This window comes from Brassica napus, chromosome C1 (assembly GCF_020379485.1).
Source record: "Brassica napus cultivar Da-Ae chromosome C1, Da-Ae, whole genome shotgun sequence".
Lineage (NCBI taxonomy): Eukaryota > Viridiplantae > Streptophyta > Magnoliopsida > Brassicales > Brassicaceae > Brassica > Brassica napus.
The window spans coordinates 35,145,373-35,158,685 of NC_063444.1; the positions used below are offsets into that span (position 1 = coordinate 35,145,373).

Below are 13,313 nucleotides of genomic sequence, written 5' to 3' on the forward strand. Positions count from 1 at the left end.
AACGGTCTCTAAGGGATCTATGTTGATTCCTCTCAAAATTTTATCATTTCATACTTTTCAAATAAACCAGAAGATCCATAGCCGGTAAGGGTCTATATCCATTTCTAGATTTTATTTTTACGCCAATAGAAATAGTCAAAATTGGTATATACTCCTGAGAGAGGAAATATCAATGGAGAAGAACGTGGTGATAAAGTCTATGTTTGTAGTGCTGACGGGCATTTGAAAATAACGTGTATATATTATATTTGTGCTCTGCTCAACATGTAAGACAATAATTATCACATCTCATATGATAGCATGTTAAATTCTTAGTTTGGAGATAAGTGATGATTTTGGAACATTTTGAAGATATTTGGAGTAAGCACCCAAGATGACCATCGAGCTCGACCATCGGTCGATATTGAAGAGGAATAATCTTGATTGATGTTCATGTCTTGACATTGATCGACAGCGAAGCGCACAGAAAGCCAGTTTGGTCACAACCAACTTGAAGCCCAAGTCTTCACCAATTTACAAGATTACCCCTGATGAGTTTTAACCTAATTATATAAGTTTTGTCACCATGTTAGAGGCAAATTGTGCTTTTCTGTGTTTTCTTGTTTTATTATTTTCACAGCTAGGGTTTCTAGGATTTTGATAGATTGGAGAGAAGATCCAAAGTTATAATTTGTGATTGGAACTCCATTAATATCTATTTACTATTATGATGAAGTTTTCTTACCTAATTGCTGTTATGAATTGCTTAGCCATGTCTGAGTAGTTTCATTATTAGATTTTAGGGTTTAAATAGGTTATGAGGGATTAGCCCCAACTATAGATTTCTGAGTTGTGGTAATTGTCATTAGGACTGTTCAATAATGCTTGTTTCTAGATTAGCTACCTAGAACTTTCCCTAGGATTGATAGATAAAAGCGAGAGCTTCATTCTCATCCTGAAAACATTCTAACTGAGCTAAGTTTCTTGCTATGAGTAAGGCGAGAGCTGATCTAGTGAGCTTAGTAAGCTACCATTCAACCCGCGCATAAAACTTAACTAGAAGCGCGTCGATCGATATCATTATTGAATAATCGATCGACGGAGCGAAAGGTGAATCGATCGATATACCTATAGTATCATCGATTGACACTTTCTAATTGATCGACATACGATAGTTGAGATCATTAGATCTAGTTAATAGACAAGTCCAAACATGCGAAAGCTGATAGACTTGTTGTCTAAGTAGTTGAGCTTTACATTATCATGCATGCAACTCATTAGGCATCTGTAGGATTATAATCCCAAGTTTCCTGAATAAAAACCCTAAGTCTAGCTATTTCCTTTTAAGCACCAAAACCTCAATCAATCAATTGAGCAAACACCTTCTTGATTAAAAACTGCAATTTACATTTAAATCATTAAAACATCATGCTTAACAAATCATATTAGGTTTCTTAGGTTCCCTAGCTCTCTGTGAATTCGATCCCTAAGTACTACAACTCGACCTCTTATTTGAGAGAGTATAAATCACTCCTTAGGGTAATTTGAGTGGTATCAAATTTGGCGCCGTTGCCGGGGAGCTTTGATCGCCTATTCAATCTAATTTTTGTTAAGTTTCTGACACAAAATTTTTTTTCTTGGATATTCAGGTACATGCCCAGCAGTACTAGAAGCAACAAGGAAACTCAACTGCTATTCTCACCAGATCCTGCAAGTTTGGAGCGTTCAATCTGCAAAGAAGCGTGCTCTTCATCGATCGACAACAACACCTGTTCGTCGCTTGATTTCGTTCAACCACCGTCGACCCAGACACTAGTCCCATCGACCGACACTCGCTCACCACTGTCGAAGACACTCATCTTCTATCGACCGAGATCGTCCATCCGACATCGATCGATACTCCAGTCCGGACATCGACCGATACTGAGCCGCGAGACATGGTTGTGACTTTGATACTTGTTCGAGATGAGAGAGGAGACCTGCATGACCAGGATGGTCATCTGCGTAATGCAACAAGTCAAAGGATAGATGCTCAGGGGGCTGCAATCCCTGAGTCTGATGTTAATGCTACAGGAACTACTATACCTGTAGATGAGGCTGCGCAACCCAAAACGTTGGCTGACTACAACCGTCCAGATCAGTTCTACACCAACAGATCAGCCATTCGTCCTCCCACTATTCAGAGCGATTTCGAGTTGAAGGCGCAGTACAACACACTCGTGGGACAGATACCCTACTATGGATTATCTCACGAGCATCCTATGGACCATCTAGAGAGGTTCAAGGATCTGATATTTGCTATTAAAGTCAAGGGAGTCCCTGAGGATTATCTCCTATGCAAGCTCTTCAAGTTCTCTCTTGCAAGAGAAGCTTCGCATTGGCTTAAGCAGTTACCACCAGGATCTCTCACATCCTGAAGCGAAATTAAGAATGCATTCTTATGCAATTTCTTTGATGAAGCACGTGCTGAAGACTTGAGGAGCAAGATTGCTACATTCACTCAGGAGCCTGCAGAATCATTCAGAGGTTCTTGAATCAGATTCAAGTCTTATCAGAGAGACTGTCCACACCATGGATTCAATGAAGTACAGCTTCTTAGTACTTTTTACAGAGGTATCGCGGTGCAGTACCAGATGGCTTTTGATGCTTCCAGCAATGGGAACTTCAACACCAGAAATCCAAAGGAGGCAGTAAAGGTCATTGAAAACCTAGCATCTAGCAACAACACCAAGAACACTGATTTTGAAAGGAAAAAGTCTGCCACCATCCTTGAGACTGATCAGATGGATGAGGTGAAGGCAAAGCTGGATAGTGTTCACAAGCTTCTTAGGAAGCAGGTCTGCTTGGTTGAAGATGCAGAAGCTGTAGACACAGAGGGTAGAGCAGAGGAAGAAGAAGAAGTGAACTTCATTGGTGGAACTGGATTCCAAGGTTCTGGAAACCAGGGTGGAAACAAAAATTCCTATGGAAATAGGGGAAATTTCAAGCGGAGTTCGCAGTACCAGAAACCCTACAGCAACAACTACAGCAACAACATGAGTTATGGAAATTCCTACTAACAGAAGCCACCGCCGCCTGCTCAAGAGAGCAAGATTGAATAGATGCTTGATAGGGTTCTTGAGGCACAACAGCGCATGACAGTGGACTTTAATGGGAAGATTGATTCTGTCTACACCAACCTGAACACAAAGTTTAAAACTTTGAGCACCCATGTGAAGAATCTGGAGATGCAGGTTGTTCAGACAGGAGAAGTTGTTAAGAGGCAGGAAGCCTTGACAAGAGGGGTAGGAGATGATGTGATGAAACACCACGTGAAAGCCATCATTGGGGATGATTTCTAGCAAGTTGTGAAGGAAGAGAAGCTGCAAGAAGGAGATTTCGAAGTAGAAAGTCTGATGAGCTGCGGCGGATCGCACTGGTGTCGATCGACGCCAGACCATGAACATCGATCGACGGTCCCAGTCCAAATCGATCGATAGGATCTCCAGAGCATCGATCGATGACACCTACGGAGTCAACCACATCTTGCAATGCCGTGAGGATTCTGACTCACGAGGAGTTCGCAGCAAAACACCCACATCCACCCAATCCTGTTAACGTCAGAATCGCTCGATATGCTGCTACCCCCATCGATCGACAAACAGCTCTCGACATCGATCGAAAACCTCCAGTGCCCATTGATCGACGAGCACCTATTACGTACCGAGTGCAGATGCCAAAGATAGATGTTGCACGTCTTAACGCACTCAGGACCAAACCGAAACCTTCAGAAAACCCACCAGAGACCGTCAGGATACCTTCAGATGATGGAGAAGATTCGATGGAAGTCGATAGGGTTCCCATGGGAAGAACCCTAAGGAAAAGAAAGGAAAAAGTGGAGAAGCATCTAAAGAGGGGGGCCAATGATAAGGAAAAGGAAAGTTTCCGAAAAAAGAGTCTTCAGGATTCCTATATATAAGCCGTTCGAGGAGGCTTATTATACTCACAGATTATGGATGTTCTTCAGAGAGACAAGTGAGAAAGAAGAAGACACCAAGATAATGTTCAGCGAAGCTAGAGAAAAGATGAGGAAGATGGTTACATTGAAGAAGAAGAGTGATCCTGGGCAATTCGCAATACCATTCACGGTGAAGGGTATTGAGTTCCCACATGCCTTGTGCGACACAGGAGCATCAGTCAGCATCCTACCTAGGGTTATGGCAGACCATCTGGATCTGCAGGTGGAGCCTTCCAACGAATTTTTCACTTTTGTGGACTGTTCTCAAAGGAATTGTGAGAGACCTAGAGGTGCAGATTGGTAATGCCCTAGTTCCGGTTGATTTCCATGTCCAGGACATCAAGCTAAACTGGAACTCTTCTCTATTGCTTGGGAGAGCCTTCCTTTCAACAGTAGGAGCCATATGCAACCTGCAATCCAATCAGTTGTGCTTAACGCTCATAGATCCTAAAACCAACAACGAACTCATTCCAGTCAAGAAGCCACAGACGTCCTCCAAAAGAATCAAAGATCCATGAATCATTGCAGCTTGCCACTGTGGAGTGGAATACGAGACATAATACTCTGCGTCGATCGAAACTCACACTGCAACATCGATCGACAGTGACACTCAGATATCGACCGACAAAACCCAGGACGCATCGGTCGATAGTTGTCCAGATGATTGGGAGAACGACTACTACAACCCCACTATTGCCGCGTACACCAAACAAAACATGCATACATAAGAGTATGATGAAGACTATGAGGATGAACGAGCTACTGAGTACAAAGCCATCCTTGATGAGGAAGATACACTTCTACATCATTCCTCTTGAAAAAAGAATGCACCATCGATCGACATAACAGGCTCACCATCGTTCGATACTCAACCTCATCAGAGAAACCAGAAACGAGCATCGACCGACGTAGCCAACTACTCATCGATCGACGCAGAAGTCAACCGTATGCGAGAAGGAGACTACTCAATTGGCAGTTGGATAGATGATCACCATCACGAAAGCTATGCAGTAGAAACAATAATGTATGAGCCAGGTGCAGATGAACTACATGAAGGTTTCACATATGAGGAACTTCTCAACATGCAAAGACGCGATGAAACAGATCAACATCGATCAGAAGCTGCTTGGGGAAGAACATAATCCAGCCATCCGATCGATAGAGCAAGCCGCCCATCGATCAACATTAATCCTCCAACATCGATCGACGTTTCTCATACAACATCGATCGACATCCGTTCTAAACCAAAAACCACTGTAAGCGAAAAAAAAAATTTGATAACGAGTATCTAACTCTAGACGAATTTGGTATTTTCAGGGACCCAGATGGCTATGCAAGAGCAATAGACGGACGTATGATGAACGTATCTCGAAAATATATTGCAGACATCCTTCAGACAGCCAATGGAGCAGAAAATTTGTTCGTCCATCAACGCAACATTCCAGAATACCAACAGAAGGATACAAAAGAGTTCTATGACACAGCTGGTGGCATAGACAAAAGCTTCAATCAAAGGTCTCGCCATCTCACTCGACCATCGATCGACGTTGACGTCCCAACATCGGTCGACAGACGTCCAGAATTCAGCAGAAGGGCCTTTGATTCCCACGGTACCAGGAAATTCTACTAGTAAGAAAAAAATGAGTATGGAGTCTACAGTGATGAACATGGATACACCAGAGATCTAGAGGGACGCACCATTCGTGTTCACAACAGAGATTTCAGAAGACATCTGGAAAGAGCTTCGAGAGATGAGCCAAGCTACATATGTCTTCCTGAACATGCTAACTCATTCACACAGACCAAGCTGATACTAGAGATCTACACCGAGGACGAGATCAATGAGATGTTTTATGGAATCTGTGGAGCCTAAGAGAAGTATGAAGGTGATTTCCAAATGAAGCTTGATGGTGTCTACCATCCACTGAATGATAGCATCGGTTGGTTAACTACATGCATGGAAGAGATGACGCAAGACATAGCCAGAATTCAGCAAGCGACCTACGTTTCTCACCATACATCGATCTACAGAAGACAACATGCATCGATCGATAATCGCTTACCAACATCGATCGACCAACGCTCACCAGCATCGGTCGACAACAGTCCACCACACTCACATCTGATGAAGTCTCCACAAACATTTCACACCAGAGAAGAGATAGATCAGTTGGTAGAAGAGATCTATAGAGCTCTGGACATTACAGAAGAGAGGCTTGATGGGAGATGTGATGACATCTATTTCCCAATGAATCTTAGCATCAGTGCTTTGACTTCCAAGATTGAAGCTATGCAAGGGGAATTGGTGGAGATTCAGAGTTACATTGCCCATCGACCAGAAGCATCTGCATCGATCTACAGACACAACAACATATCGACCGACATTCGTAGACAGACATCGGTCGACGACGCTATAAACCGAGGCCTGCTAGGACCAAAGATGAAATCAGACATGTCTGACACACATCACCATGGAGAGGAGATCTCAGCTGACACTTACAGCACAGTTAGAAGACATCAGTTCAACCTTGAGAGTCTTGGAGATAGGTTGCAGAGAATGGAAAACACAATTGCAACAATGAAGGAAAAATGGCGCAGAGGGGATGAAGCAATGAGAGACTTCGCTGGTACATGGTTCAACAAGCGCAGAGAAGTGATGGATACTTGTTCAAGTTCCAGTTTTTAACACTACTAGCCCAATCACCTCCAAAAGTCAAGCTAAATGACTATAACAAAGCGCTGAGTGGGAGGCAACCCACTATTAGGTCATAAAAAAAAAGATCCGAGTAGACGATTGTCGTGAGTATCGACCGACGAGAAGCTGTCGACATCGATCGACATTGCCTTACCTGCCACGACCGATATCAACATCCTTACATCGGTCGACATCCATTCCGGTCTGGTATATCGTTTTAACGTGTTACATTGAGTCCTTATGATTTAGTTAACACCATAACTCCGACTGAATTTACACTGGGGACAGTGTAGTTTAAGTCTGGAGGGAGGTTTACTGATAATAATTTATTTATGAATCTTATTAAAACATTTTTCAAAAAGTTTTTATTGAGTCAAGAAGGGGATAATGAACTTTTAGATTTTTGCTTGTTATCTAACCACTCTTTAGCACCATTCTAGACTTACTGATTACAGATAGTATTAAAGATACTAAAGTGGATCAACCTGTCAACTATTCACACTTGCTGAGATTTTTTGAAGGAACCAAAGCTGACCTCCAACACAAAAATTGACACAACTGCTTGTCTTGGGGCTTGGTATACATGGGATCAGATTCTTCAAACAAGTCTGGAAGGTAAAGCCTTGTGTAGATAGATTTATCACCCTTTCTCTCTCTATTTTAGAATTTTAGATAGATAGATAGATAGATAGATAGATAAAAAATATATTTATAATATATATCTATTAGAGATTTATTAGGAAGGGATTCGAACAGGACTTGATGGCTACAACCATTAAGGCTTGCTTCATAAGAATTCTATAGATAAAGGATTAGAACATGATTTGGTGGCTACAACCATTAAGACTTGCTTCACAAATAATCCTAGGATATAGGTCAAAAAGAAGTGAACATGACTTGGTGGCAACCACCATTAAGGCTTGATTCATTGAAGCCTGTCCAATCTTGGTCGATGATCTTGCAAATATAAGCAGACTTTGACTAAGAGAGAAAATTAGTAGAGAGAGAGGATATGAACTAATGTTTACCTGCAGGTCCAGATACTTGTTTGAAAGTCCTTGCATCCTGTGATCGATACCCCCAAGGTAAAGCCTACACTTTTATTTATGCTAAGAAATGAGGTTGGTAGAGGGGAATGTCAGACAAGATTTGCTAAGTTGTTGGCTAGATGAATTTGTTGCTAAGCTAGGATATAGTATAATATGCTTTTGTGATTATGAATTTTTAGATGTGGATTGCAATATTGTAGAGGTGATGATTCTAAGTTTTAAATCATGTGAGTCCCTGCTATTTTCAAACCTCTTTCAGAGAGACTGTCTGTTTGTTTTGCTTGAGGACAAGTAAAATGGTAAGTCTGGGGGAGTTGATTGACCTTGGATTTGACCTACTTTTATCCATGGTTTATAAGTGTTTTAACTACTAATTATTATATTGTAGAGTCTATTTAGAATATTTATAGGATCAGGAGTGATTTGGAGATAAGTGATGATTTTGGAGCATTTTGGAGATATTTTGAGCAAGCACCCGAGATGACCATCGAGCTCGACCATCGGTCGATATTGAAGAGGAATAATCGATCGATGTTCATGTCTTGACATCGATCGACAGCGAAGCGCGCAGAAAGCCGTTTGGTCACAGCCAACTTGAAGCCCAAGTCTTCAGTAATTTACAAGATTACCCCTGACGAGTTTTAACCTAATTATATAAGCTTTGCCACCATGTTAGAGGTAAAGTGTGCTTTTCTGTGTTTTCTTGTTTTATTATTTTCACAGCAAGGTTTTCTAGGATTTTGATAGATTGGAGAAAAGATCCAAAGTTATAATTTGTGATTGGAACTCCATTAATATCTATTTACTATTCTAATGAAGTTTTCTTACCTAATTGCTGTTATGAATTGCTTAGCCATGTCTGAGTAGTTATATTGTTAGATTTTAGGGTTTAAATACGTTAGGAGGGATTAGCCCCAACTATAGATTACTGAGTTGTGGTAATTGTCATTAGGATTGTTCATTAATGCATGTTTCTAGATTAGCTACCTAGAACTTTCCCTAGGATTGATAGATAAAAGCGAGAGCTTCATTCTCATCCTGAAAACATTCTAACTGAGCTAAGTTTCTTGCCATGAGTAAGGCGAGAGCTAATCTAGTGAGCTTAGTAAGCTACCATTCAACCAGCGCATAAAGATTAACTAGAAGCACGTCGATCGATACCATTATTGAATAATCGATCGACGGAGCAAAAGGTGAATCGATCGATATACCTATAATATCATCGATCGACACTTTCTAATTGATCGACATACGATAGTTGAGATCATTAGATCTAGTTAATAGACAAGTCCAAACATGCGAAAGCTTATAGACTTGTTGACTAAGTAGTTGAGCTTTACATTATCATGCATGCAACTCATTAGGCATCTGTAGGATTATAATCTCAAGTTTCCTGAATAAAAACTCTAAGTCTAGCTATTTCCTTTTAAGCACCAAAACCTCGACCAATCAATTGAGAAAACATTCGCTTGATTAAAAACTGCAATTTACATTTAAATCATTAAAACATCCTGCTTAACAAATTATATTAGGTTTCTTAGGTTCTCTAGCTCCATGTGAATTTGATCCCTAAGTACTATACCTCGACCTCTTATTTGAGAGAGTATAAATCACTCCTTAGGGTAATTTGAATGGTATCAACCATGTGTGCTAATATGACTTGACATTGCTATATCTTTTGAGGATCATTCACTTTTCAAGCAAAGGTCTTGAGCTTTGTTATGTTAGGCTTTGAGAACATGACTTCAATGTCCTTATATTCCTAGCCACCCATTATCTAGATTTAACCGTATACAAGCTAATATTTGTATAACACAAGAAAAAGGAGTCACGATGTCTGCTTTTACTTATTGGTAAGGATTGAATCAAAGGATGTCCTCTTGTGTAACACCATGTCCCAGCTTCTCCATATTCCATCTTTTTGGAATAAAATCAGACAATGTGGTCATGGGATGGAAAACATGTACAATAGCTCGGGCAGGTCTTTCAGAGATCATAGGGATCCAAATATTTTCTCAAATTATGATCTCATAACCTGAATGAACATTTTGTCGTATACCCAGAGCTATTAGAGGCTTTGGTGTCATAATACTTGTCCAACCATATGATGGATTATCACATGGGTTTGATCAAAATGGCGAACTCCATCTATAATATCTGCCTCTGATCACTTTAGCTTGCAAAGAGTCCGTAAATTGAACAAGTCTACAAAGTTGTTTTTCCAATAACGCAAGATTGAATTCATGGATCATAAAAAATCCAATAGCTCTCTCATCTTTTGGTTTACACATTTTTCTCATTTAACCAATGTATACCATATCTCTTTTAGGCGGGTTTGAACTCCTCTAGAACTATGCAATGACACTAGCTAACTTTTCAAAAGTCTCCAGTGGTAGCAGAAAGGTCGACATAACATAAGTTAAAAGAACCAATGCGATAGACTTTATTAAAACTTCTTTTCCTCCCTTGGATAACCATCGTGCATTCCATCCATTTACTCAAATTTGTAATCTTTCTTTAAGGAAATAAGAGAGCTTGTGTTTAGAGCCACTAATATCTTCCACAATCCCCATGAAGAATCCATTCCGCCTTCATTGTTGATTCATGTAGAAGATTTAATCGACTCCTTCACATGTCCATACACCTATTTACCAAAGATTAAGGATGATTTGTCAAAATTAATGTACTGGCTAGAAGCTTTTCCAGATGTATGAAGAGAACTTTAAGGTTTTGAAAGTCATTTTCACAAAAAATATGTTCATATTTTGTAAAACATTCTCAAACTTAAAACTTTTATATTTTTTTCCTCTTCTAATTGTATTTGACTTTTTTGGTTTTTATTTAAATTTTATAAAAGTGTTTCTTAACTTAGAAGATTTTTATATTTTTATATATATTAAAAGAGAAGTCACCTAAGTGATTTTTGCTTGAGTGTCATAGGTGAATTCTTATGAAAATTGTTATAATATGAGTAGTTGATGATTTTAAATTTTAATTTAATTTAATAAAATCTAAAGAAAGTAATTCCAGAAGCAATTAGTATCAGCTGCCAAATAATATTATAAATAATAATTTATGGTAACTAATTATAGAAATATAGAAATGATATCTTGCATATTTCCATTGTTTTATCCATTCACCCATGTGCATTTTGATCATATAGACTAGGATTTAGACATATTTAGGTTGCATTGTGCATACATGAGTCTTTATCAGGTATTGGAGTACCACGTGGAGTTCTTGGAGACAATTGGGTGAATTTGGAGCTAAAAAGAGGTGATAAAGGTGATCATTGGACGAGCAGTGCATGGGAGCGACCGCACCGGAGCGACACCGTGAAGTCGCTGTGACACCCCTTCAGAGCGACTTGACCAGAGCGACACCCCGATGTCGCTCGCGTAGAAACAACGAAAACGCGCCCGGAGCGACCAGTCGCAGCGACCCCTCCGGGTCACTCCCGAAGCCTGGAGCGACCTTACCACAGCGACGCGGAGAAGTCGCTCGCGTCTTCATCCCCCGGAGCGACCAGTCGCAGCGACCTCTCCAGGTCGCTCCCGAAGAAACGACCCGGGAGCGACTTCTCGCAGCGACTACTGGAGGTCGCTCCCGACCTATTGTTTACCCGAATTCATTTCTACTCAAGGGCCTTTTGGTCATTTCATTATGCACGTTATACACTTTCTAAACCTATATTTAAGAATCCTATGTAAGCCATTGGGAGGCAGATTATCTGGATCTTAAGAAAAACAACCAAAAAAACCTCTTGGAAAGTTCATCTCTTTGGATTCAATCGATTTTCTGTTATTGCAATCCTGTTGTTTTCATATCGATTCTCTGTATTCCTCTACATGATTAATCTGAAATCCAATATAGGTTTAAGAGGAATCATGGAGATTAGTGAGTAATCACCTTTTGAATTCATGGGTTAGGGAGATTAAGGGTGATTAGGTTAGAACTAAGATGTTTTAGTGTAGATCATTCTTAATCCTTGCTAGTAGAGTATTCATAATGCTTCTTCTGAGTTAGCTACTCAAAAGTTGACCTTTAGGCATTTCCCACCCAAAAGGTGTTTGATGAAATGCCTAAGACAACTCTTCTAAGCTTTTAGCATATTTTACCGAAGACATTTGTTGTTAGAAGTGCTAAGATAGCCTTTAGACTTGCTAGTAATGATTACTTTCATATTGTTCAACCAAAGACATTTGTTGTTTGAAATGTGTTAGTAAATGAACATTCATCTAGACATAGAGTCTGTTTAGAATTGTGTCTAAGCTTAAGGTTGATAGTTTGATTGTTCGTTTTGGCATCCTTAGTTCGAAATTTGATCACCCGAGGTCTAATTCCTATGTCCATGAGTTCTCTTTTCCCTTAGTTAAGAAATTCGTTTCATTTATCGTTTTTATTATTCTGCAACTGCATTAGCATTAATCGTTAGTTTAGAAAACCTTTTTAATCATTGGTTGCACTTAGATTAAGCAAGTACTTGCACTCTCAGTGCTTGAAATCCCTTAGAATTGATTCGACAATCTTTTATACTACATCATTTGTTTTAGGAGCCTTGAAAACTCCTAACATCAAATTGGCGCCGTTGCCAAATTCTGAGTAGATTTGAACATTGAGATTTAGTCAGTTGCTTGAGACTAAGTCATTTTTATTTTCTTTTGTTACTGATTCTCCTTCTTCACCTCCCTTTAATTTACAGGTGTATGAACTTGAGGAGCAGGGGTCCATCAAACCTAGTTTCATGAGCTGCAGACATAAGAGCTTTAGAGAGAGAGTGTGCTAGAAAGAGAAGAGAAGAAGACCAGCAGGCTCACTTGCAGAGACTGGATACTGATATGGGAGACATACCTCAAAATGATGCGGACGTCAATGGAGCTAACAACGTTCCACAAAACCAACAGCGAGCAGCTCGACCCATTGGCGCTTATGACCGCCCAAACATTCATGGTCACATATTGGGAATCCGAGCACCAGCTGTAGCAGCCAACAACTTTGAGATCAAATCAGGACTCCTCAACGTAATCGAGAACAACAAGTATCATGGCTTGGCTCTAGAGGACCCATTTGATCACTTGGACAGGTTCGACAGCTACTGTGGGTTGTAAAAGACCAATGGTGTGTCCGAAGATGCCTTAAAGCTCAAGTTATTCCCTTTCTCTTTGGGGGATAAGGCACGTCAGTGGGAGAAGTCTCTACCCAGCGACTCTATAACCACCTGGGATGACTGCAAGAGAGCATTTTTGGAGAAGTTCTTCTCTACTTCAAGAACTGCTAAGCTGAGAAATGAGATTTCCAGCTTTCAACAGAAGAACTTGGAAGGATTCAGTGAAGCCTGGGAGAGATTCAAGGGCTACCAAGCTCATGCCCACACCATGGCTTCTCTAAGGAAAGCTTGCTGAGCACATTCTATCGGGGTGCTCTTCCTAAGTACAGGGTCATACTGGATACAGCTAGCAATGGGTTCTTCTTGGAGAGAACTGAGGAAGATGCAGAAGAGCTGGTTGACAACATGGTAAAGAGTGATGCAGTCTACAGTGGAGACCACAACAGAGGCAGTAGATCAGATGACAAGCAGACGAGGAAAGAGTTG

The 13,313-nt window shown here is 40.4% G+C and overlaps 1 non-coding gene across 1 annotated transcript; it reads right to left on the minus strand.

Annotated features, from left to right (window-relative positions):
* Positions 1-12,996: 12,996 nt before the first annotated feature.
* On the minus strand, positions 12,997-13,102 carry LOC125581054. Its single transcript, XR_007318765.1, has one exon. It is a non-coding gene; the product is annotated as a small nucleolar RNA R71 (small nucleolar RNA).
* Between the last annotated feature and the right edge of the window lie 211 nt (positions 13,103-13,313).